This window comes from Pteropus medius, unplaced genomic scaffold (assembly GCF_902729225.1).
Source record: "Pteropus medius unplaced genomic scaffold, Ma_sr-lr_union100, whole genome shotgun sequence".
In the NCBI taxonomy this organism is placed as follows: Eukaryota; Metazoa; Chordata; class Mammalia; order Chiroptera; family Pteropodidae; genus Pteropus; species Pteropus medius.
In genome coordinates this window covers 38,638,430-38,665,353 of record NW_024349800.1, presented here as the reverse complement: position 1 = coordinate 38,665,353, position 26,924 = coordinate 38,638,430, and the positions used below count along the sequence as shown (strand labels likewise).

Genomic DNA, 26,924 nt, shown 5'->3' with positions numbered 1-26,924 from the left:
TCATAAAAATACTCACATACGTGGCATTGGCTTCAGAGTCAGGTAGAACAGACACAGATATGTAGACTGGAAAGTTGGTGACCCTTGCTATGCTCTGGCAGAAGATTTAGTAAAACTGGCATCTGTGATTGATACCTGGACAGGAAGATCACATTTTTTCTGAGCCTGTAACTCACTCTAGAACTTGATAACTGGTAAGTCCTGACTGCTTCTTGCCGCATTCAGCAGATTTCTAGAAAAGAGAAATGAACTCAGGTTAGATCTAGCCAGTTCGTAAGCAGAGATGGAAGAGAATACAGTTCTGCTAAGGGGGCACCTGTACCTGCTGTCTGTAATCTAGGTTAACTGAGAGTCTGGAAATTTGGAAACTTGAAGAGTTGTAAAAGCCAGCTGCTTCTACATCCCAAATGGAAGCAGTGACCTAAACTGGCTCTGAAAAGACAGCCTTAGTAGGAGTTAAGACTATGGCCCTGAGCCTTTCTCAGGCTTTTGTAGTTAAGAATTCTCTGCCAGACAATGAGAGCCAGCCCAGCAGCCAAGATCGGATTAAGGGTGTTCCCTTTCCACCCAAGCTTATTGTCTCAGATGGCCTGAAGATAATAGCCATTAGGGCTAGAGAGGGGTCTGGGCAGAGCACAGAAGCCAGGAAAAATACAGCCGGAGTTTTCAGCCTGACAAACTCTGTCAGGACAAGACCTTTGGCTGCAGTTACTGACTAGAAGCAAATAGTCTGGAAGCCCAAGAGAGGCATATTCTTCAATGCCCACTTCAGATGTGGTTATGGAGGATAATGACCTACTAATAGCTTCTCAGAGGGCAAACCAGGGGCCAAGGAGCACAGTGGACAAGGGAGTTACTTCTAGAAAACAGAAGGGCAAGAAGTCTTTATAACTTCTCACTGGCATGCTTTGGTAATTGCTATGGACTGGAGCCATCTGTGTAGTTCTCATTGTTTTATTTTCTGAATAAGAGCGACTGTTTTTAAATTGGGGTATGTGGTTCTTTTTCTATCATTGTGTGTTGGAGGAAGGTCAGGGGCCAGGTAACTTGTGCTTTAGAGTTTTGGTCCCCAGACCGCAGGTAACCACAACCAGACCTGATTAAAGTGCTGGATACAAGACGGCATGGTACTTGAAGCTGTATGCCTTGGAAGGCAGTGTTTTTATTTTATGTGTAAAAAGAAAGGCGATCACAGATAGTTGGGTGGCTAAGGGGGTGGACTGCGACAGAGACTTCTAATTTATCCCTAGGTCCGTTTTTCCCTTTCTTCTCATAGTAATATAACACTTGAATTTTTTTTTTTTTTTAGGCGAGGCAGCCCTTGGTTGACCTCACAGATTGCAAGGACCTTGTTAGCTTACGATCCCTTATTTTTTTTATTTTTTACACCTACAGCTCCTGGGCTTCCTAGGTGGTCTCCCAACCAAGCACTAACCAGGCCCGACCCTGCTTAGTTTCCGAGATCAGATGGGATCGGGCTTGTTCAGGATGGCCTGGCCATAGACTAACACCTGACTTTTAGTGGAGCACATGGCCACCCAGGCTGAAGCTGCATTTCCCAGTCTCCTTCGAAGTTATATGTGGCTATAATTAAATTATGGGATATGAACAAAGAGATGGTACAAGTTCTGGATCATACTGTTAAAAGGCGGGAGACAGTCTTCCTTCTCTCTTCCCCCCGTCCTGATGGCTGGAAGGTAGACATGTTGGAGAGCCGTGTTGGTCCATGCACAAGAGGGCAAAACTCGAAGGGTGATGGACAGGGCTTGGATCCCAACGTTGCAGAGCTGAGCCAGCATGCCACTTAGGACTTTTATGTGTGAGAGAAATAAACTTGTTCAAACCACTGGTATTAGGGAAGGATTTTTTTGTCTGTTTGTTGTTGGTGGTGGTGTTGTCGTTATAGTGGCTTAGCCTCTCACCTGACTAATGCAATACAATGAGATGTGTGCTCTAGTAGAAGTATGTGTAAGGTGCTATGAGAGTGGAGTAAAAAGAGTAATTCATTTTGTTTGGGGGGAATTGGGAAGACTCTCAAGAGGGGGTGATATTTGAAATGAGTCTTGAAGGATGACAGCTTTTTCCAGATGCACCAGTGAGGTGAAAGGGAAGGACATACCTGACGATGAGACAGTTTGAGCAAAGTCTCAAAGTGTTGAAAACACCTGACTAATGGGTCAGACGCATAAAGGGAGGAGTGGTCCTAGAGAGGGCCTGGTGAGGTAGATGGGGCTAGTTGTGAAGGACCTAGAATGTCATGCTGTGGAGCTTAAACTCTACCATTTGGAACCACCGAGGAGTTTAACAGGGAAGTAACGTGATCTCTTTTTTAAAAAAAGATGTCTGGCAACAGTGTATAAGATGGATTTGAGGAGAGAGAGTCTGGGGGCAGAGAAAAGGAACCATGTCAATGTAATGTAAGCCAATTCTGATTTTCCCACAGAAATGGTATTATGATACAGGATTATGTTTCTGGCTGAAGGCCTGATTTACAAATTTTTATAGAACTGACCACAAAACCAAACTCAAGTAGCTATAATGATATACCTATAATCTATATATTATAAAGTTTCTAAATAGTATGTGAAATATTAAATAGGGCCACACAGTAACTAACCACAAAACTATGTATGTATAATATACAATATCCTTAGTCTCATATTTCTGCCTTTTAAGTAATCTCTGTTTATTTTAATAGCTTTATTGAGGTATAATTGACCTGTAATAAACTTCACTATTTAAAGTGTCCAATGTGATAAGTTTTGACTTACTTATACATGCTTGAAACCTATCACCACCATCAAGAAAATGTACATTTCCATCACTCTAAAAGTTTCTTCCTGTGAAATTCCTTCCTCCCACCCCTTCCCCATCACCTCCATCCTTAGGTAATCACCAATCTGCTTTCTGTTTCCAGAAAATTGAATTCTCTAGAATTTTATAGAAATGAAATTATATAATATTCTTTTTTGTTTGACTTCTCACAGCATAATTATATTTGAGACTCATTTCTGTTGTAACATGTATCAACAGTTAATTCCTTTTTAATGTTGAGTAATATTCCATTGTATAGATCTACCATAGTTTGTTTATCCATTTACCTAGTGATGGACATTTGGGTTGTTTCCAGTCCTTGGTTATTACAAATAAAGCTGCTATGCGCATTCATGAATCAGTCTTTTTATTGACCTATGCTTTCATCTCTCTGGGTAAATACCTAGAAGTGGAATGGCTGGATCACACGATAGAGTTTGTTTACCTTTATAAGAAACTGCCAAAAACTTTTCCAAAGTGGTTGGTGGTTGTACCATTTTGCATTCTCACCATCTATGTTCACAAGTTAATCTTCCACATCCTTGCCAAAGCTTAGTATAGTCAGTCTTTTTCATTTTGGCCATTTTAATAGATGTTAGTGCTATCTCAAATATTATATTCATTATTTATTAAATGTTTTGTTTTGTTTTGTTTTGTTTTTTAAGCTTTGAGAGTTCTTTATACATTCTGGATAGAAGTCCTTTATCAGATGTATGATTTGCAAATACTTTCTTCACATTCGTGCGTGGTTCCTTTTTTCATTCTTCAACAGTGTGAAGAGCAGAGGTTTTTAATTTTGATGAAGTATAATTTATCAATTTGTTCTTTTACAGATCATGCTTTTGCTGCTGTATCTAAGAAATTTTTGCCTATCCTACAGTCAAAAGCTTTTCTTCTAGATGTTTTACAGTTTTATGTTTTACATATAGGTCTATAGTCCATTTCGAGTTATATTTCGTATATGGTACAAAGTACAGATAGAAGTTTGCTTTTTTGCTTATGGATATGTAATTGTTCCAGCACCTTTTAGTGAAAAGATTATCCCTTTTGCATTGCACTGCCTTTGTGCTTTTGTTGAAAACTGCTTGTTCATATAAGTATGGGTCTATTTCGGGTCTCTTGATTCTATTCCATTGATCCATTTGTCTCTATGGTAATATCACACCATCTTGATCTAGTATAGCTTTATAATAAAATTTGAAATCAGGTAGTGTTTGTTTTCTAGTTTTGTTCTTCAAAAGTATTTTTTTGCTATTCTAGGTCCTTGGCACTTCCATATGGATTTAGAATTAGTTTTTCAATTTCTATTTTTTTAAACGAGCCTCTGTTTCCTTTTATATACAGAAAACAGAAAGAAGAAAGTAAAAAAATCACAATAATCTTGCCACTTGGAAATTATCTCTGATAATATTTTGGATGCATACTTCTAGACTTTTTCTATGCTTTAAAATATTTACTTTATTAAATATTTATGTAGCATTACGTGCAAAAACACTCTTTTTCTTATATCAGGTTCATTAAAATATAATTTACAAACAGGAAGATTTATTTTTCAAGTGTATAGTTTGATGAGTCTTGACAAATTTATACAGGCATGTAACTACCATCACAACCAAGATATAAAATATTTTCATCACCCCCAAAAGTTCCCTCATGTACTTTTTTAGTCACTTTCCTTTTCCAAACCCCAGGAATCACTAGTCTGACTTCTGTCCCTATAATTTTGCCTTTTTTCCAGAACATTCTATCAGTGGAATCACAATATGCAATCTTCTGTGTCTGGCTTTTTTCATTTAGCATATTACTTTTGAGCTTCATCCATGCTGTATATATGGGTAGTTTGTTCTTTTTTATTGCTAAGTAATATTCCATTGTATGAACTTACCACAGTTTGTTTCTCCTTTCACCAGCTGATGGAGATTTGGGTTGTTTCCAGTTTGGGGCAGTTGTGAATAAAGATGCTATAAACATCTGCATACAGGTATTTGCGTGCACATGTATTTTTATTTCTTTTGAGCAAATACTTAGAAGTAGAATTACTGAATCATCTGCTACGTGCCTATTTAACTTTATAAGAAACTGCCGAACTGTTTTTCTAGGTGGCCGTGCTATTTTGTACTCCCACCGGCAGCATATGAAAGTTTTAATTGCTTCACATTTTCCTTAACTCTTGGTATCGTCAGTTTTTAAAATTGTAGCCATTCTAGTGGATATGCAGTGGTGTCTCCTTGGGGTTTTCGTTTGCGTTTCCCTAATTACTAATGAGATTGAGGATCTCTTATCTATATATTTTATATAATGAAACATCTGTTTAATTTTTTGCCTATTTTTTAATTGGGTTGTTTATCTTCTTGCTATTAAGTTGTAAGAGTTCTTCAAATACTCTTCCAGGTACTGTTTTAAATACTTTGCAAATATTGACTAATTTAATCTTCTTAACATCCGTATGATATACAAACTATTGTTTTCCTTCTTTTAGAGATGATGAAACTGTGGCACAAGAAGGTTAAATAACTAGCCCAAGTTTGCTCAGCTAGAGAGTGGCCAGCCAGGATTGATTGGCCCCAGGTAGCCCAACTCCAGAGCTATTAGCTATAATGTTATGCTGCCTCTCTATGTGCACATCCTTTTCCAGCCTTAACTGGAAAATGATTTCCAGCCTTTGCAATGATTCATAAGGTGCGGGAGCTCTCACACTGGAGTGGCAACATTTGGAAGTCCTCTTTTGGGGAGATTGTCATGGGAACTTTAGAAGAGACTTTGGGGCAGTTGTTGAGTTGCTATTTGATGGTCCTTTGAGAAGTGGATCAGGGGTATCTGTTCTCTTCAAGATGCAAAATTCCAAGCTTGGAGCGTATGTCCTTAAATATGGGTGGATGATGTTATTGTTGTCACTATCAGATGGAATGAGTTTTATGAGTTGTTATAAGTAAGCTCGAAAAGCGGAAATTTTTCTAAGCAAGGAATCACTTAAGTTAGAAAGAATCTCTCTATTATTAAGCAAGAACACAAGGATCAGGGCCATGTGGTGTAGTGGTTAAGAAGACCCCAGACCAAGACAACCTGGGTCCAAATACCAGCTCTGATGCTTGCAAGCTCTATGACTTTGGACAAATTCTCTATACCTCAGTGCCCACATGTGAAAACAGGGATAACAATAGCATTACCTCATGAGATTGTTTGAAAGCTGAAGTGAAATGACATGTGCAAAGCATTAAGAATAGAACCAAGCATATAGTAAATGCTCAATAAATATTAGCTATTTTATGTTTTCATCACCATTATTATTAGGTCAGGGGCTAGAGCAGTCTTAGAAGATTTTCCTGTTTTCTCACAGATCTGGTAAGGAGGGTGATTCCAAACTGCCTGGCTGCTGTGAACATGATTGCTCCCCAATTTCACAAATTGTCCCTGGGATCAACTCTGTGACTCCACCTCAGGAACCAATTCATATGAAGCCCTGAGGCTGGAAGCAGCCTTAGGACAGACAGGCCAATTTGAAGTGGTAGCCCAGGAAGCTTTCAGCTACAAGTCATAGGAATTCTGATTCGAGTTGGCTTAGAGAAAAAGTTAGAAAGAGTCTCTTTATTATCAGGAATCAGAGAATAAGGATATCTATTAGCTAATGTAACAGAGAGTCCAGAAGTAGGACAGACTCTAGCTGGGCTGATCCATGGGCTCAGGGATGCTATTAAAGTTCTTTCTATTAAAATGCTCGCTATTCTGTCTGTGATCACATGCATTACATTTTAAATCTTTTTTAATACTTTGTGATACAGGAATTTGAATAGCTGATTCAATTTATTTTGAGTCTTGGTAGTCATAATGGCCATAGCTATAAGAGATACTTTGCCAAGTGATAGGTCTGTATCATTCACTGTGCCCATTAAATCAAAACATTTATATTTCACTTCCATCCATCCATCGTGCAATTTAACTGACATTTAGCTAGCAAATTTCCACCTATCCTGATTTCAAACAGCTATTCTTACAAAATAATTGGAAGGTTTCGTGGTTTTGTATTTTTAACAAAGATTGAAAATTCTCTTAAGTTCGTTATTTAGAAAATTTTCCAAGCTTATTTTTTTACCTGTGTAGAGTTTTTAATAGGTGACATATTTACATAGTTTTCAATATGATGAAATATTTGTGCTTTTTTTTTTTTCACAGAAGGATGATGGAAATATTTCTAAATAACCATTTTCAAAGTGCTCCCTCTTTAGCATACATTTTATTTGAAAAGCTGTTCCTTTATCACTTATTGTTAAAATGTCCCCTATAGTTTGCTAGAACTCACTATTTTTGTCTGAAATGTCCTCTGGGGTTGAACGCTACTAACAGCCACTTACCATAGAAAAGGTCAGTGAATCTAGAATCTATTCATCTTTCTGTAAAAGAAAAATTCACAAATCGTCTTTAAATTTGATTCCCAGAAGATCTGTGGGCTAAGGAAAACTTTTCTGTTACATTGCTCTTATTTACAAAGTATGAAAATATTCCTCTGTTAAAGCATCATTTTTATAAAACCATCCACACGAGTGATATACCCAAGCACTTACACAGTAATAAACAAAGCCATTCGCTGAAAGTGAGCCATAGTGGGAAGGCGCCCCACAAAGACCCCCACAGGGGAGCTTGGTCTCATCCCCACGATTCCTAGAGTCTCTTCTAGGACTTAGAATGGTATGAAACTAGTACTAAGTCAGGAGACACCGTGTCAATCCATTTATCAACTATTTGGTAAGTCTTTCTTCAATTTCTAGATTAAAAAAAAAAAAAGGCTCACCCAAAGCATCATATTGCACTTTTGCTTTGGGGCAGCTCATTCAGGGAGGCTTTGGAGGATAAGCTGAGAGGCAGCTTGCCTGCAGGTTGGACTATGAAGGCAGGAGGCTATTTAAAAGATGTGCTTTTCTTCTAATCAGAAAGCAAGCCCATGCTCCCAAGCTCCTGATACCATCTCCTAAGTGGGGCAGGGATTCTCTGCCCTCTCCCTCTCTCTCCTCTGAGCACTGGAGGGTGGGGATGGAAGCCCAGAGGTAAGAAGAGGCCACCAGTGTGCCCCTTGAATGCCCCCTCACCAGACTGATTGAGAGGAAGTGGGGACTGCGATGCAGGCAGCAGCTGTGGGTGCTGGTGGGGAGCAAAGCCCTAAAGTGGGGCTTCATTGCCCTAAACCTGGAGTCATCTGGGAGGCGGGACCTGGCAAAGGGCCTCTCTCCACTGCTCCCAGCATTACAGAGCCTTGTACTTGGAAGATCCTCTGTAAATATTTGTTAGATTTAGTTAAAGGGACTTGAAATCTCATTTCCTGATTCCAGCAAGGTTGGTAAGGCAGGCTGGATGGCTGGGCTCCTATTCGTGGGGGTCGGGATGGTAGGGATGCAAATCGGGCAGCTCAGCCCTCGGAGGAACATCCTGAACCTAGAAGAGCTTCAGCCATTCTTGCCTCTCCACCTGCCTCTACTTGTCTGAGGATCCCTAACCCAGATGAGGGTCCAGGATCATCCAGGATGCAGGAAAACAGCAGGAGGGAGAGGCCAGGAGGGATGGGAAGGAGAGCCAAGTGAAGCTGGCATCCCCGCCCCAAGGAGTCTGTGTGTGTCTGTGCGGAGCCTGAGTTTCAATTGAACAGAGCTTTGGTCCCGATCTTCTGGTACTTTTCTCCAAAGGAAGCTTTACAGCCAGTTCTACCTTCCCTGGACTAGTGCTTAGGGAAGACACTCTGTTTAGGCAAAGCAGACCTAGGCACATGTGCCCCCACGTGCTCAGATGCATTACCTGTACTCAGTGCACACCCACAGGCCTACATGTGTACGTACTTGCGGTCTCGCCCAGCCAGCCCCAGGCACACACGTGTGTCACCACATGCAGACACACAAGCACACACACTTGCCTGCACTGGGTCAGACGTATATGCACTACAAGAGACAGCCCGTATACCACAGACACATGCCATCATCCCTCAGGCACAGAGAGCCAGCCAACAGGTCCCACTGGGAGTCACATGAAACAGACGTGGTCCCCCAGGCTGTGTGCTTCTCCAAGGCTGGTGTTCACCACAGTCAGAGCAACATACAGCTGCTGGCATGACACAGGCTCCCATTGTGCTGCCAGGCCCAGGGGCACAATGGGGGCCTATTTCTTCCCTCTCCGCACAATGCTGCCTGGCAGCCTGGAGCTGGGAGCCCAGCGCCTGTTTCAGAGGGTTAGGGAGACTCCCCGGAGGCCACGTTCTGTGTAAGGAGCCCTGGGGGAACCCTATTCTGAGGGGGTGATGTGACTCCTGCCCGCAGGGACCCCAGGGGCATTGGGGACCCCCTCTGCTCCCTGGGCAGAGAGAGGAGCATCTGGGTTTGCACTTGTCTTGCCCTTGGGCATCACACCAGGCTGAGGCCTGTGGTGGAAGTGCTGCCCCGAGAAGGTGGCTGGGCCTGCTGGCCTAGGAAAGCCTCCGCGGCCCAGGCTGGCCCGGCTGCCCCGGAGCTGCCCCTGCCTGACGAGGGCACGGCCCCCGAGCGCTTGGGAGGAGACTTTCGATTCCTCATTAAATAAGTATGTGGCCTCTCTGTGAGTCTAAGTTTTGAGGGTGTGGAGACTGCAGCCTGCTGGCCACTTGACCCTCTCAAATACTCTTGACCAAAGCCACTGTCACCACCACACCCTCCGTTTCTATTTTGGCTTCTTCACTACTTTTTCTGGCATTTAATACCACCCCCTTACACATCTGTTCATCTGGTCAGTCTCTCAGTCCCTGTTGATTGGTATTTATTAGGTACAAGGACCTGCTCTGAGCACCAGAGTACCGAGTTTTTCTCATTTTACTCTCTGACAGATTTGCACATGTCTTAGGTTCCAGAAAAATGATTTTTCTTGCATTCTTCCAAATACAATGACTTTTCCTATCTCTGTGCTTTTTGTTCATCCCTCTATTAATGAATGCAATAAAGCTTTATTGAGCATAAATTTACCAGATAAAATGATGCAATATTTTTCTCATTATTATTAGTACTCACTGTTTATCTGAAATACAAGGCCAGCATGCAAGATTGGTCAGATAGAGACACAGGAAATTCGAACTGTGTGTGTAGCCACTGTTTTCTATAACAGACAAAGAAGGACCCATGCTTACAGAATCGGTGCTTGGTGCTTAGAAGAGGAGAAGGCAGGTATGATACCTTGACCTTGTGCGGGGGGATCATCTTGACATCCTCCCTTTCACTAGATAGTCCCCAGCTGGGACCTCGGTAGTTAACTGTGGCTGGCCATGAGGAAGGAGGCTATGGCCAGGCACAGACCTGAGTGTGCATGAGCCTGTGCACATACAGCTGGGTGAAGTGGCTGGGTGCTCGTGTGCATGACATTTGTTATGCCCCATTTGGGTTTGGGTTTGCAAGCCTCAGGCAGCAAAAAAATGTAATGGACATGGAGATCAGCTTTAGAAACACTGGAGTTTGAATCCTGGTTCTATCACTTACTAGCTGTATCACCTCCACTTACTTATCCTCTCTGAGCTTCAGTTTCCTGCTTTGTAAAATGAAGGGAAATCCACCTAAACTTTTCTTAAAACAAACCAACCAACAAATAAATGAGACTAATGCTAATTTTGCAGCGTCGTTAGGAAGATTAAATAAGCTGGTGTATATAAAATAACAGGTATATAATAGGCTCCATTAAGATCTATTTTTCTTCTTTGGCAAGTACCACACCTGCTATTCACATGACAGCCACCACATGAATAATAACAGCAACGACATTTATATAATGTGAACCGACCAGTTAAGAGTTTCTAAGATTTCGTAATTAAGAGATGCAACACAGTATGCTCTTTTTCTATCCTCGTGAACTTCTCTTGTAATTACAACCTTTCCTAAATTAAGAAGCATGAAGACTTGCTACTCGCCGATGTTTAAAATTCAGAGAAATACGAAAGACTAGGCACAGTCAGGAATTTTCGTCAAGTTCCAGCTGATAATAAATAATTGCAGAAGCTAACTCTTTTCCTTATTCTGATTTAAGAGTTTCTTTGGGAACTGTTCTCAGAGCTTCCAGGGAGCAATGGGCCATCTGTAGCTCTTCTTGTGCTGTCAGCATTAATTGTCCCAAGAGGAGGACTAGATCTGTGAGTCTGTTCTGCTAACTCCAGGGAAAGCCTTATTTCTTTGCATACTAAAGAAGGCCTCTATTAAGGACTGAATGTTTGTGTTCTCCTCTCCCCACTCCACTGTCAAATTCATATATCGAAGCCATCCAGTGTGGCTGTTTTTGGAAATGGGACCTCTAAGGAAGTAATTAAGGTTAAATGAGGTCATAAGGATAGGGCCCTAATCCCATAGGAATGTGTCCTTATAGGAAGAGGAAGAGGCATGAGAGGTTTCTCTCTCTCTGCACCTGCACAGAGGGAAGGCCATGTGAGAACACAGCGAGAAGGCGGCTGTCTACAAGCCATGAAGAGAGCCCTCATCAGGGACCCAATCAGCTGGCACCTTGATCTTGAACTTTCAGCCTCCAGAACTGTGAGAAATAACGGTCTATTGTTTAAGCCACCCCGTCTGTGGCATTTTGTTATGGCAGCCCTAGTGGATTAATAGGACTCCCTGATTCTCCAGGCCTTGTCTGCCTGTGGCCGCTTTGTTTCAGACTCACACTGGCACATGACGAGCACGCACAGGACATGAGTTTACCCCATGGCCCCTTTCTAATCAGCTGGTTTCCCAGCAACCAGCCTTGCACCCAATCCATTCCTTTTCCTCTTAATTAACATCTAGTTTTTATTGAATGGGCTTCTTTACTCGCTGCTTTGGGAACAGCAGATTCTACAGACATATTCTTGGGACTTTTTATCCTTAAAGTGCTCTTTTCTTCCAAATCTGTATCTTAAGACTTGCCAAAACGGCAGTCCAGTTTTTAAATGGTGATCGCAGTTACTGTTTGTGGAGTGCTCACTCTGGAGGCATATGAATGGCCCTACCCACCCCCACCCCAGGCTGGGTTCCTTGGGGCTGCGTTCTCTCGCTCATGTTCTTCCTTTCCTTCTTCACTCTTTACCAACTAACGCAATCCTAACCCACCACCCAGCTTGGGTCCATCCCACCTTTTCCACGTCCTCCCTCCCACGATAGACTGCTAGCCACCTACAAGTAGTGGCCGAGTCTCACTCACCTTTGTGATACAGATTTACTATATGCCATTGCACTGGACACTGTGCTCAGTACTTAGACATGTTCTCTTTCCACCTTTAATGGAAAGTTTGACGAGTTTCTCTTGTCATCCCCACGTTAAGATGTGGAAACTGTGGCTCACTGAGACAAAGCTCCTTGCAAGCCAGGGAAGGGGCTGAGAGTCACACGGCCTCCTGGTAATAATTGCCACTACTCCCTCAGCCCCAGCCCAGGCCCAGCCCTCAGAGCCTTTCCTGATTGGCCAGCCCAGAGCACCACCACCTCCTTCCCTCTTTTCCCGTCCACCATGTTCTCCCCTAGGTACTTTAGAACTCTTTATTTTCAGGTACATTCCACTTGAATATCAACCGCAAGAATCTCCGGCACCTACAGAGCCTTCACATGGTGGGCTCTGGATTATATTGGACTAAGAGCTGAACCATGCTTTCCTAGCTAGACTTTAAGTCCTAGGCAACAGAGTGCATGTGCCTGGCTTCTGCACCCAGTATAGGGCTGGGCACCCCAGGGGGCCTCCTCCCCCACCCACTAGACGCTCCTGACTGTCCTACCTCTGCCTCCAGCTGCTCAGTATAAAAACCCCAGCTGGCCAGACTAGCTCTTTTGACCCCCACTCCAGCTGCCGGAACCGACTTTTGCCATGATTGCTAATATTCCTTTCCTTTTTTTTCTCTGAATCAACATTAGCTTTGCAAGCTCCCTTCCCTCTGCCTGATAAGGATGGGGTAACGGCATCTGTACGAACTCGGGGTGTGCTTTTCTTGCTTTGCCAGAACAGCAGCTCCTATCTGGCTGGTGATGGGCTGGGAGCCAGACTCCAACAATGGAAGCCTTGTGAGCCAGCCCTGGGGGTGTGCTGGGGGCCCATAATTTAGCACACACACAACCCTTCCTGGTGCCACGTTCTTATCTCCTGCCACCGAGCCCTTGCCAGTGCTAGGGCTGTAACCCAACCCCTGTAACTACATGTCCCGATAGAACATTCCTGGGCTCGGGCCACTGTTAAACATTGACTTGGGGTGATGGGGGTGGACTGTGGGGGCTCTTGATTGTGAGGCCTCCAGCTGGGTATCCCTCACTTTCTTCTTAGTGACTGAGGAAGCCACAGTACAAGGCAGGTGGTTTTGGCTTCCAATACCTCTGAGCCAGTGTGTTAGGGAAGCCCCCAGACCATCCAACAAGAACGATTTCTCTTCCTCCCCTACCCTGAGCCTCCCTCCTGCTGTCCCCAGCCCCCTTTTTCTCTGGATTTCCTCATCCCTCTTATTCTCTCCCATATGGGGAGCTCAGAGGGAGGCTCTGCTGTCTCCTACCCATCCCAGGACTCAGCTCTCTGGAAAATCGGAGGTGCAGTAGAGTAAGTACTTGGCTCCAAGACCCCGTCCCATCCATCCCAAGAACATCATCTTGGTTTCACCAAGTCCCCAAGGCTGTGTGCTCTACACTGCCTGGGATGCAGTAGGATATGTGACTGGCAAGACCTGTGCCCTCCCAAAGCTTCCAGTTTAGGGGAGAAAATAGGTGCTGAACAAGTCTTCAGGTGGCGAGTACTGTGATAAGTAACAGGTGAATTCTAGTTTGGGACTTACCCAATGGAAAATAAGAATCGAATACTGTACACTGAGGCCCATTTGCTCCAGGTACACCCCTGGTTATCATGTCATATGCAGTATTATTTGTAGGCTTCAGGAAGATGCCTCTGGTTGCCATGTAAAGAACAGCAGCAAGAGTGAAAGCGAACGTGACGAGATGGGGGAGACCATGGGGAGAGCACCGAACGAGGTTGTGGAGGCTGGTGACATGTTGGCGATGGAGCAAAGGGGGCTGACTCAAGAGCGTCTGGATGGTAGAATCTGTAGGCGAGGTTGGGATGCTGGGTAGAGAGGGAAAGAGATGTGAGGATGACCCCCAGGTTTCTGGCCTGAGCAACTGGGTAGATAGAGGTGCCATTTACCGTGTGGGAAGAGTGGAGACAGCACATATTTGGGACTGGGAGGGGAACCAAGAGTTTAGTTGTAGACAGTTAAGTTTTAGATGCCCAGGAGATAACCCAACATCAATATCTCTTTCTTTCTCAGTAGTAGTAGAACCCCACTTTCCCTTCCCCACTGCAAGTGTCTCTGGTTGGGCTATCACACACATGGCTTCCCTTCCCACAGCACACAGCAGAGCATGACTCCGGCTAGACAATTAGAGCTCCCACCCCCTGGGCACAGAGATTGGCCTAGAGGTGGGTACACAGCCACTTGGAGAACACTGACGAAGAGAGGGTTGTACTCTTCTCTGAGTTTGTGAGCTATAAAGAAGCGTGAGCCTGGAGCTGTCAGTGGCATCTTTGCCACCACATGGAAGGAGACAGCCAGCAGTTGAATCAGAAGAAAGCAGAGTCAGAAAATGGAGAGAGACTGAGTTCTAGTAACATCATTTAAACCTCTGGATTGACCCATGCCTAAAGCTAGATCCACTCCAATTCATTATGTGAACTAATAAACTTTTTTTTGTTTCCCTGGGAGCTAATTTGAATACTTTCTCATGCAACTGAAAGAGACAATCCAATAAGACCAACACAATATCCGAGAGGAGATGTCAATTGGGTTTTCTGGAGCAAATACAGATACAGAAGTGGAGGAGGAAGCCAAGTTCTGAGGAAGAACAGACAAATGGGATAATGGCTGGAGATGGACACGAAATCAAGGGACATGTGGCAGGGACTCCAATGACTCCAACATTCACTTTTGCTTTCTTTCTTGAGTTTTTAGCTGAGCACATAGCTCTTCCAGGTAGATGCAACCATGTGGCTAAGTCTGGCCAAAGGGATATGAGTAGAGGTATTGTGGGAGTTTTCTATTTCCCACTGGATGGGTAAACCCGGTGGTGAGAACTGCAGATGCTCTAGTGGACACTGTGGCAGTGGATACTAGTGGAGACTACCTGACAGCCCCTTCAGCACTGAGGCGTTTCTTTCCTCAACTGCCACGGGTATTGTCTGCTCACAGCTCTGCTGAGTTTTTCCCAAGAAACTGCTTTGCCCAAAGTTATGCCTCCTCCCTGGGGGTATCAAATGGGGACCTGTATCCAATGACTAGTGGGATGACAAGCCCAGCTCCTTTCCTTAATTGAGACAACTTTTAAGGCTATCCCAGCTCCAGAGCTCACGTGAGATTGGCTGAGTCCTCTGTTGCGACTGCATCACAGCTCAACTCTGCCCTTTGCCCAATCCTATTTCCATCACTCCTTTCCAAGAAGGTTTATCCCAGAAGCACTCCCCAGTAAAACACCTGTCTGCAAATCCCCGTCTCAGAGTCTGTTTCCTGAGTAACCTGTGATAGAAGTAGTCTTAGACTGTGTGATGGAAGCAACGTGTTGAAAATACTGAAGAAAAAGATACAAGAAGCCTGAGTTTTTCAAAGCACTAAACCACTATATCAGCCCTGAACCATCAACTTACATGATAGAAACACAAACTTCTATTTTGTTTAAGTCAATGTAGTTTGAAGTCTCTTTGTTATAGGAGTCTAAACCATATTTGATTAACATAGAATTTGATATCAAGAAGAGGAGTGTCATTGTGGCAAAATTTTAAATACGAGGCGTTGTGCTATTGTGAGACAGTGGACAGATATTTCATTTGGAAGGCTGGTGACCCATGTTATGCAAAACATTTGGGAACACAATCTCCTAGGATATCTTGGAATATAGTTCACATGCCTATTGAGCCTCTAGTTCTGGAGGAAGTGGTTAGAAAAGGTGCAAATGTTGGTGGGTATAATCTTTTCACATTTAGCAAGGTCCTGTAAGAGAAAAAAAACTCAGGATAGAGATAGCAATTTGCAAGCAGAGATGAAAGTGAATAGAGGTCTGTTAACGGAGACTCTTCCAACCTGTGGTCATCATCTACGTTGACTGAGAATCCACACGCTGAGAAAGCCAGCTGCTTTTGTACCTCAAACTGAAGCAGCAATGTAAAGGGCCCCTGAAGAGGCAGCTTTCCCAGGAGATCAGAGAGTGGCCAGAAGATAGGCATCAGGTAGCCGGCATCAGGTAGCCCACATCAGATGAAGAGTGTTGCTTTTCCACTCAGGCCTACTATGTTAAATCACCTCGTAAGTCGAGCAACGGTAGGATGGACAGAATATAGAGCCAATGAATAAATATACCTAAGTGTGTCTTCAGGCTTAAGAACTCTGTCTTGACCAGCTTTTTGGCTGAGCTACTTGCTTGTGGGACAGATTGGAAGCAAATAGACTGGAATTATACTAGTTTTTTTTTTTTTTAATAACAGTTTTATTGAGATACAGTTCACACATACAATTCAGTGATTTTTAGCCTGGTCACAGACTTGTGCAACCATTGACACTATCCAATTCTAGAACATTTTCATTATTCCCCAAAGAAGCCCTGTATCTATTGGCAGTCAGTCCCCCCAGTTTCTGGATATTTCATATAAATAGAAATCTTAGAGGATGTGATCTTTTTTTTTCTGGTTTCTTTCACTAAGCATAATGTTTTCTATTCATGTAGTAGCATGCACCAGTATTTTCCCTTTTTGTGGCTGAATGATATTTCATTGTATGGATATATCACATATGCATATTCTCCAAACCCTTCTTCAGATATAGCCCTAGAGGAAGACAAGGAAGGACTTCCCAGAAGGCAGAGCCAGGGGCCACAGAGGACAGTGGATAAAGGCGTTGTTTTCAGGAAATCAGAATGGAGGAACATGCCCTGGGAGAAAGGGAGCCTTTGGAATTCTTGCCCAGTGAGATCTAATTACTATGTTCCTACTCTGTTTTTATCTTTCTTTTTCCAAGTGGCAGTTTTAATTGTGGTTATCCTGGTCCTGCTGCCTATTCTATATGTGTTGTTGGCCGCTGGAGGGGAACAAATAGACAATTTGTTCTTTTTAGTTTTTTATGTCTTTGGACCAATATCTTAGGACCAATATTCATATAAAGTTCTGACAATCACCAAGAGTGGCTGGACTTTGAGCTGGTTACAGTAATGGATGGGACCTTGTAGATTTGGGGCATTTGAAGGGGATTAGCATGTTCCATATTAATGAATGCAAAAAGAGTATGCATTCATTTGAGTGGACACAGGTGCCGACCATGGCAGAGATTGCTAGCTTTTCCTCCATAGCCATTCTCCTGTTTGAGTGGACACATTTCTGCCCAGTGAAAAATTGTATTTCCTAACTTTTTTTGCAACTAGGTGTATGTTTTGACCAAGTCTGAGGGCAATGTGCTCTGACTGGGCATAGTGTATGCATTCAAATGTTTCCTTCAAAGGAAATATTCTCTCCTTCCCCTTTCCCCTTTCCTTCTGGCTGGGAAGTTGAAGGGCTGGCAAGGGCTGGAGCATCTATTTGGAGGAAAACTGAGGGTTAAGGATGGCAGAGCAACAGATAGAAGAGGTTATTGTATCACCCCTATACTGACTTCCTAGACTTTTCATGCAAGAGTTAAACTTCTACTTTTTTGATACACTATCTTTGGGGATTTCTTTGTTATAGCAGAGTAACTTTTATCCTAATTAATATAGGAAATTTGTTTTTAAATGGGAGAGACCAGAGCATGTTTATCCTTGTGGAAATGACCCGTTAGAGAGGGAGATTAATGAGCAAAGAGAGCTAGTGGATAACCAAGGAACAAAGTTCTTGAGAAGAATAGAAGAGAGGGGATCCAGGGAACAAGGGATGGAATTTTTTTTTGCTATAAGAAACTGGGACAAGAATAAGAAAAGATCAGTGCAGACGCAGGGAGATTTGTGGATTCAGTGGCGGGAAGATGAGGGAGGTTTAATGTATTTACAAGAGAGTAATGTCACGATAACTAATGGAGCCTTCATTTTATTGGACTCCTCCACACAACCCTGGTTCCCCAACACACTCATCATGTATGATTTACATTTATTTAATTAGTCATTTGTAATTATGTAATAGGACCCTGCAAAACCACCACCCAAACAAAAATCTTGACCCCATATTACCATACCATTTCTCCTCCCCATCCCATCCCCTTGCCTCCTCCCCATCCTGAACCCTGTGGACCACATTCCTTGCTTCCTTTTTATATAGTTTTATTACATCTATGTATATTTCTAAAAATTATATGCATATATTTTATATTAATTGTTTTCAACCTCATTAAAAGGATATCATTCTCTGTATAGTCTTTGGGGACTTACAGTTTTTACTTAACTGTATATTACTAAGATTTATCCATATTGTTGTATGTTGCTGTGGCTCATTTGTATGATATTTCATCATGTGCATGTACCACAGTTTATTCGTCCTCAAGCCAGGAGAGAAGTGAAGGCAGGAGCATAGAGAAAAGTGAAGGAATCCAATGGACTGGAGAATTCTGTGAGGCCACAGAGCTGCTGCAGGGGCACTTGGGCCAGGGAGCAGACAGGCAGGGAGGTGATAGATGGATAGATCGCGGGAGGTGAGAATTTCTGGTTTCAGAAGTGGTAAAGCTTTTGGAAATCCTAGAGTCTTCGGGGATAAATGTAGCAGTGGATAGCTAAGACCAGAATTATTGGAGAGGAAGGTGAAGGAAGTAAGACGTTAGGTATGGATATAGGTCATTCTATTTGCCTAGGACAGTGGCAGGAAATGGGGTAAAGAAAAAGATGATGAAGCTGAAGCCGAGGATTCAGAGGGTGAGGAAGCATATGGGAAGGCTGGGAGACCACAGGGACCAAGAGAGAGGATGGTATAGCTGGAAGTGGGGGTATTCAGGTGTAGGGCTTTCCAAGCGGATGGGAATAATGGGCTGGAAATGATATTGAGGAATAATAATGACAAATTCCATCTTTTAGCCCTGCAGTGCAGAGACTGTGAGAATAAAGAACCTTCACTTGGGAGGGCTCCACTGGGTTGTGGCTCAGGACCAGAAGAAGGAGGACACATTCCAAAAAGAGGTGAAGATGTAAGAGAGTGACTGACCGTGGTACAAAGCTCCAGACTGCATTGTGCAAGAGGAGAGGGGTGGGGCACAGCAGGTGAAGCAAGCAGGCAAGTAAGCTGGGTTGTCGTGGGAGGGGAGGTGACCCTGGATCTCATGGACGGCCAGCCTTGGCTATCCCTTATAAGCTAGGAGCAGCTGCATGTTCCTCAAAGTGGAATGCACGTGCAGGGTTATTACTCAGCATCCTGCCCCCATGCCACTATGTTACCAGCCCTGTTTGTCCCTCAGGCTTGATGCACACCATGGAGAGAGAGAGAGAGTCAGAAAGTCAGTAGCCTTCTCTTGAGTCCAATGCTGGTGTCAAAGGAAATGAGTGTGGAGAATTGTCTCAGTTAGAGGTTGGGCCAGAGGTCTTGCCTCCATCTCTGAGGCGATCCAGGGATGCAGCTTAACGTCATCTTCTTGTCGGTTCAGGTGGGGCCTGCTAGCTCCCATGGCCCTGGGCTAGTCGAACTGGCCCTGTAAAAGTTTTCTGACCCCGACTGAGGGTAGAGATACCATTTTGTCTCTTAAAGAAGCTTGTCTAAGGAGAAAGTTTGGAGGGAAAGAAGACAAGGTGAAGCCAGCTGCTTGGGAACCAAGGACGGCTCTAAGAAAGATGTGGGCCTGCCTGCCATTGTTCTGAAACACAATCAGTACAGAAAGAAAGGAAGAGCCCAGCCCAGTCCCAGTCTGTGTTTCTGTGGTCTCAGGCAATGTTTCCTTCTGGATTTCCCAGCTGGGCTCAACTCAGTTATTATTCTTCGATCATGAAAGCTTGGAATGAGGATGGAGAATCACTAGTTACAAAGTCCTTCGATAATTTTCTGTGCCTCATCTCCTACACTGACCTCAAATATGACCCAGCCACTCCCTCTTTCCCATCCCAGAAACCCAAGACCTACTCAGCTGGTACTTTTTTTTCTCTCCCATGAGACCATGGGGCATGGAAGATCAGAGCAGGATCCCAGGGATGAAGCACTCCCAGGTGACAGAAGAGGCAGCTATCAGCAGTTTCTCCCGAGTCTTCCATTGCTCAGCTCTCAGTAACTCTGTGCCCCTGGCTCCCTGCCTCAAAGGGAGATGGGCTGTCTGCTGCGCTCGCCCTTATCCTAATGGGAGGTGCACAGCTTTATATTTCTTCTTGGCTCTAGCACTCAGAAGTCTCCAGTTTGATGAGGGAGCCGTGGCCTCCTCTTTTTAGGATCCCCTGAGCCAACACAGAATCTGGTCTAACCCAAAGTGCAAAACACTTTAGAACCTTCCCAGTGAAATGGAATCAGTATGTAGGGAGAAATCAAAATGACTCTTCAGCTTAAGTAGAGCAGATCCGGCCCTGTCATGTGTCTTGTCACATTCTCAGCTAAGGGTGGTCTTGTCAGGATTCTTCTGGGTTTGGATGGAGGTATACATGGCAGGGGAATAAATCTGGTCCTGGATATAAGAGAGAGAGTTTTCAGCCCACGGCAGTGGGTACCAAGAAAAGGTTCCAAGATGTATTACTTTGAATATAGACTTGGCCAATGTCACAGAAATCCAAAATAAGAGTGGCTCGAAAAAGGGAGATGTTTATTTCCCCTTCTGTAACAGCCCAGGCGTAAACAGTTTGAGGCCAAAATGACATCAGGGACTCAGATTTCTAACTGACTTGCTACTGTAGCACCCCTACAGTCTCAGTCTCACCCATAGGACCCAAGATGTTTGGTTCACTATGACATAGGCTTCCAGATTCAAGAGGGGCTGTTTCTCTTTTTTTAAGAAAACTATCTGAATGATATGTATACCTTGCTTTTGTTCACAGCCCAATGGCTATATTTAGCTGCAAGGGAGCCTGGGAAATGTAGTTTTTATTCCAAGTAGCCATGTGTCCAGTAAATACTTTTACTTTTATTAGAGAAAAGGGAAAATTGTTATTAAGGTCAACTAGTAGTTCTGCCACATGAAACCTTAAGTGCCCAGCAAGGAGGTTCTTATATTTGTTGCCCTGTACTTCATTCCCCCTAGCCACAGGATTGGGCAAGTGACTCAGTCTGGGAAAATCACAGTAATGCATCCCCCAGCCACAGTGATTGGTCCAGAACTGGGCACATGACTCAAGTAGAGCCAATCCGAGTCTTTCCTCAGGATTTTTTCTTAACTAAATTTAGTAGCAGATGATGCAATTTTCTTATTGGTCATGAAACCGTGAGAATGTAACCTCGAACTGACTGTGGTCATTTTCCCTGACAGAACAGTCAAAACCTGCCTGCAGAAGAAAGGATGCCACCAGGCTCTGAGAGACGCAAAGAGAAGAACATCCCAGCAAGGTGAGTAGCCTCATTCCAGGCCTCCTGGGACCTGCTCCATCCTTGCCCTGACTGAGCCAGTCAGTCAATAACCTTTTTTCTCCAAGCTGATCCAAATTGGGTTTTAGCCATTTGCAACCCAGTGTCCTGGCTTACACCGTAGTGAAAGTGATGTTTTTTTTCTCCCTGGGGAAATCAGTGGGATGGGGGTGGTGGGAGACATAGCCCAGATTGGAAACCTGGAAGAAAAGAATGTAGACTCCAGCCAAGCTGTATCTTTCTCCTGCACATTTGCCCTAAGGCATCTTCAGTTCCCACACAGCATCTCACAGTAGAGGCTGCTGGATGTCTTTGCATTTTTCCAGTCAATCCTGTTTCCTTCAAGGCAGCCATCCTCTCAGGCCTGCTCTAGCTGGCCCATCTGTGAGGAGGGGGCCTGAGGAGGGGCAACTCTCACAAAGGGCCCATTCTCAGCTGGTCCAGGCTGTTATCAGCCAAACCTAAACTCTGAATCACCTGCATCATGGGCAGCCCTGTTGGTAGAGCTGCTTGATTGCCCCTGGGCCTCCCTGTGTCAGGACCCATGAGTGGGGGCGGACTCTCAATAAAGGTTTATTGTTTTCTGTCCCCTCACGCTATCAAGGTTTTGTCCAAGGCCTTCCTGAACCCCCTCTTCTAATTTTCTTCACTCGCCCCTTCTCCCTGGCCTCCATGTCCCTGGGGGAGACTGGGTTATGGCTGGAAAAGAGATGGCATGTGCATGAGTGTACTCTCTCCAACTCAGTGAGAAAGAGGACTGAATCTGAAGATGTCCTGCACTTCGGAACCAATGACTCCCCCACTTCCCTGGGGCCTCCTGATCCCCTCAAGGTGCCACAGACAACAACCAAGCTGTCCTGAGCCTGTGGTGTCACCTACTGGTTAGGCTTGGAACTGTCTGGCTCCCAACCTCTCTTCCATCTCCTTTTATTTCCTTCTGGGGTTTGGAAGGACGGGGTCACATATATACTGTAATCTTCTTTTCTCTCTGTTTTTGTACTTTGTTTTTCACCATGATCAGTTTAGTTCAGCGCATTCTTCCTAAGGCCGTCTTTAAAACCCAACCACGTGCCCCTGAAAATATGTCTTCCAGCTCCTTTCTAACGACTCTACCCTTAATTACCTCAGGAGGTCCTTTCCCCACGGGTTAGTCTATCTACCCAAACAATGCTGGATGTCTGAGTGTGGAGCCAGGCCCACCCTTGTGTCAAGAAAAAGGCAGACTGAACGTCAGAAAGATTAATTAGAATGATGAAGAACAAAGGCTTTCAGCCTCTAAAGCCCTCGGAAAGCCTCCTCGAAGCTTCCTTCGGAACGTCCCGCCCTCTCCTCGTACTCCTGCTAAGAAACCTGCTTTCCCTCAAGCACCAGCTTTTAAGAAAAAATAAACAGCCTTTTTCTAGATCAGTATTATTTTCCCATTTCTACCTACAGGTTTGGCAACAGTGGGGTTTTCTTTTTCCCCACGTAGGTGTGTGGCCGCCCAGCCTTACGATGGGTTAAATGGCATTTACGGCTCGACCTGGAAAACTTAGCTCCATTCATAACCGAGTCCTCGATTTTCTATTGGCTCATTGTCCGGAATGCCAAGTCAGTTCACAGAAACAAAGTTTTGAAGTATAACTCATTGGTAAGCTGGACTGCCTGATTGCAGACATTTAAGATAATGCGATACTTTCTTGGACAAGACGGTGGCTGTTTGCTGTTGTTTTAGACAGGTTAATCTATGAAAACTATCTGATTTCCCAAGAAATGGGAACCATGAGCCTGTTAGAAGCCTTGAGGCTTCCAGAATGTGCTGGACCAGGGGGCTAAATTTGGGGGTATAGGGTATGGAATGAAGAAGTAAATGATGCTGTGGACCCAAAGACCAGATAGAGAGGATGTGGGAAGGGCTGACCTGAGTGGAGGGGACTGGAGAGAAGTCTTAGGGCTGAGGACTGGAGAGACAGACCCCACTAACATTTATTAAGCACCCCCCACAGGCCCAGAAGGGCTCAGTGGGGAAACCTGTGGGCACCCCAGGCAAGCCGATGATGTTACGTCCCATCAAGCTGATATGTTACTCTCAGTTTGACTTTAATGCAGCTGCAACTGGTCTCTGGTTGAGGAAGGGACAGTGGACACCACTCCAGCTCCACTGAGCAGTTTAATTCTGACCCTAAACTCGTATCCCTGAATTAGACAAATAAAAACTCGGTAGAGATCTTGCCCCACCCTCCTTAGGAACCAGCTTAGAGACAGTTATTAATACTTGTTATTATTCTAGCCTGATCTTTTGGGATCCCCCACCACCTCATTGCAAGTAGCTCTTTAAAGCAGAACATCCAACTGTCCCTTAGAAGAGTTCCAGACATAGTTTTCTTCATCTCCTTCTATTTTCAGTGAGGTTTGGGTGCCTTTTAAAGATGTTACCCTAGGCAGCTGCCTGGTTGGCTCACTCCTTAAACCAGCTCTGATGCTGGACACTGAGTATGTTATCTCATGTAATCACCGTGCTATAAGAGTACCATAATCTCCATTCTACCTGGTGAAACCGAGGCTGAGGGTAGTTAGCTGCCCAAACGGCCCAGAGCTGGTGAGTAAATCCCACCTTTGAGCTGAGATCTAAATTCATGTGCATCTGTCTTATTCTAAAACCCAGATCTTCTTCACTTCCTCCTCCTCCCTCAGTAGAAAATGGAAAGAAACTCCGTTAAGAGCAGGAGAGGGGCACATATGAAGGTTTGCGGGAGGTGACAATTTGAACAGGGAGCTACAACAAGCCGAGTCAGAGATCCAGTGGGTGGCAGTGAGGCTGGGCACCCAGCAGCAAGGAAGCCCAGTTGGGATGAGGGGAGCAGGGTGAGCCACCCTGGGCTCCTGCAGTGGGGGAGGGTGAAGAAGCCTTGTCCTGGAGTGTGGCAGGGGCAGGGCCATGTGATGCAGCCAGGTCAGGGCCCCTCCCTCCGCACGCAGGCACACTAGCAGTGCCCACTGATAGAACAGGGTGGGCCTGGCGTCTAGTGAAAAGAAGGGGAGCCCAAGGGGGTTGAAACTTCTCCTTCAGCCCTAGATTGGAGGCTGCACAAAGTCATTCCGAGCTGGTAAAGACAGGATGCTGAGCACCCTGGAACTGACCCTGGTCGGACCCCCTTCTCTCCCCATCTCCTTCCTTCTAAACCCCTAGTGCCGCTGGCTCAGCTTCAGGGCCAAGGAGGACCTGGTAGCCTATTCCCGACCTCCCCAGAAGAGGGCTCCAGAGGGGAGCGCAGGAGGACTGGGTTGGGAAGGAAATCTCGGCCTCCTGCCCTGAAGGGAGGGGCAGGAAGCACTGGGCATCTGTTCTGTTCACAGGTGTCCAGGTTTCCATACACATGGGCGGTCTTTAGTCGCGCATGGGTGTTTCTGTATTTGTGTGCACTGTGTGGGTGTGTGCAAGCGTGTAAGTGAGTATATCTGCGTTTGTGTGCATGTAAATGTCTGTGATATGTGTGCATGGCTGCTTGTCTGTGTGTCGGGTGGAGACTGTGCATGTGTTTGCCCATTTCCTTTTTGCATGTGCTGGCACAGCTCGTAGCCCTCTGTGTATTCCTGTGCACGTAGGTGCCCGGATGACTTGTGCATAGGTGTCTATACTTGGGCTTATAAGGAGAAAAGAGAAAAGTAAGTGATAGGAGTGTGCTGTGGAATCTCAACATTCTCAGGGACAGGGATGCGAGGCCCCTGTACTGCCCCATGTCCATGCTCACTGACTTTGCCTGGCCGCCTCCTGCCTTCACTCAGCACAGCCCCTGAGATTGTTAAAATCCTATTTACCGCAGGTGTGGCTGACCTCCAGTTCCCAGGAAGCAAGGCATTCCAGAGTCTTGTGCCTGTCTCTTTCTCTGTGTTCTGGTTCCCTCATTTGCAGCTTAAGAATGCTATTCTCCTTTATGAGAGGGTGGAGTAGACCCCCAGGGCACGGGGGTAAAGTAGGGAGCTGAAATGGAAGAACAACAGACCCATGGCTGGTTCACGGGTAAGTGGAGGAAGGAAAGAGCCATCGGGCAAGGTCCTGGCCCAGGAGTCTGGGAACCTGGAAAGGGCCCAGCTCAACCACAAGCCAGAGGCCCTGGTTGGTGGGAAGCAGCCCCTTCTGGCCTCCTTGCAGTGATCTGGGCTGGTGCTCAGCCCGGGCCATTGGGAGAGGCCATATGGGAAATCCCTCTCATCCGGTGTCGAGTTGAAAAGACGCAACAGGGTGTGGGGCAGAGTCTGGCACCCACCACACAATAAGAGGGTGTATGAGTTTTTTATGGCTGCTATAACAAATAACTACAAACTTAGAGACTTAAAACAATGCACATTTATTATTTTATAGTTCTGGAGCTCAGAAGTCCAAAATCAGTCTCACTGGGCTAAAGCCAAGTTGTCTGCAGGGCTGTGTTCCTTACGGAGACTCTAGGGGAAAATCTGATTTTTTGCCTTTTCCAGATTCCAGAGGGCACTGGCATTCCTGGGCTTATGTAAGACCTCTTCCTCCATCTTGCCATCACGTCAACATTTCTATTGCCTTGAACTTTCCTCTTCTTATAAAGATCCTCGTGTTACCTTAGGCCCTCCCAGATGATCCACGACAATCTGCCCATTTCAAGACCCTTAACGTGATCACATCTACTAAGTGCTTTTGCCTGTAAGGTATTCACAGGTTCTGGGGATTCGGATGTGGACATCTCTGGGGGGCCATTATTCTTTCTGCTAAAGAGCTGACAATCACAGGCACGCTGGCAAAAGGAGGTGACAGGTTTAATTCTCCTGCAGTGTCACCGAGACATCCAGAGGAACCCTCACTCCTGCTGAGGAGCCATCGATCCTAGCATCCTGTCTGGGGGACTGAGCACCAGGAGCCAGAGCGTGCTGGCTGGGTAAAGGGCCTTCCCCTCCGCCAGCCTTCTTAGTAGCCTCTGAACAGGCACCAGCTTTGACCTTGGTTACCTGAGTCTCCCTCTCCCCGTCCCAGCCTGCTCCACTTTTAGCCTCTGGCCTTGGTCTCCGGCCTTGTCCACACCCCTCACTGACTTGGTTCCTTTGCTGTCATATCCCCCACTCCCAATCCCAGAGGCAGTCTGCAGCATCTTAACTGACTCTGGGACTCCAGATTGGCTGCTCAGCCCCACTCCCCAGACTTCTCCACTTGTGTGAAAACCACACATATGGGTTCTCTCCAGCTCCCCACAGAAAACCCAACCGCAAGACCCAGAGTCGAGGATGGGGTCACACATGACCGTGCAGGCCCCGCACTGGGGAGTCCGATGGGACGACTGACCTCCCAGATGCTTAACAAGGCCAAGCTCCCCAGCACAGTCAGCCCCACATCTGGAATTAAGCTGGAAATTCCAATTGCTCTCCTCTGCTAAGAAGTGTGTCAAAACTTCCCAGAGATTCTGTGAAAGTGGGAAGCGGTGTGGGGGTGGGAGTGCTCACGGCACAGGACCCAAAAGCTTTGGGGAAATCCAGATGTCACGATGTCCACAGTGCTTTGGCTGATGGTTCCCCCGGCCCCCCTCAGCTCTTCTCCCTGCCCCATGAAAATTAAAGACGTCTGTAGTAGATGGGGCAGTTTGGTGTCTTGCTAAGACCCACAAGTCTCTCTGTGTGTGCGTGTGAAATGATGACTTTTTTTTGATAGGGACTGA

The 26,924-nt window shown here is 45.3% G+C and overlaps 1 long non-coding RNA gene and 1 pseudogene across 3 annotated transcripts; one reads left to right on the top strand and one right to left on the bottom strand.

Annotated features, from left to right (window-relative positions):
• Positions 1–26,215, top strand: LOC120621716 (uncharacterized). 3 transcript variants are annotated; one of them, XR_005658260.1, is made up of 5 exons: positions 1–194; positions 18,816–18,998; positions 21,173–21,249; positions 22,739–22,897; positions 25,723–25,784. It is a non-coding gene; the product is annotated as an uncharacterized LOC120621716 (long non-coding RNA). The 3 variants fall into 3 exon arrangements; XR_005658261.1 differs by lacking the exons at positions 1–194; positions 22,739–22,897; positions 25,723–25,784 and adding an exon at positions 26,050–26,215 and having other exon boundaries at positions 18,447–18,998; XR_005658262.1 differs by lacking the exons at positions 1–194; positions 22,739–22,897; positions 25,723–25,784 and adding an exon at positions 22,396–22,675 and having other exon boundaries at positions 18,447–18,998.
• Positions 1,387–1,505, bottom strand: LOC120622361 (uncharacterized; annotated as a pseudogene).
• Positions 26,216–26,924: the final 709 nt, after the last annotated feature.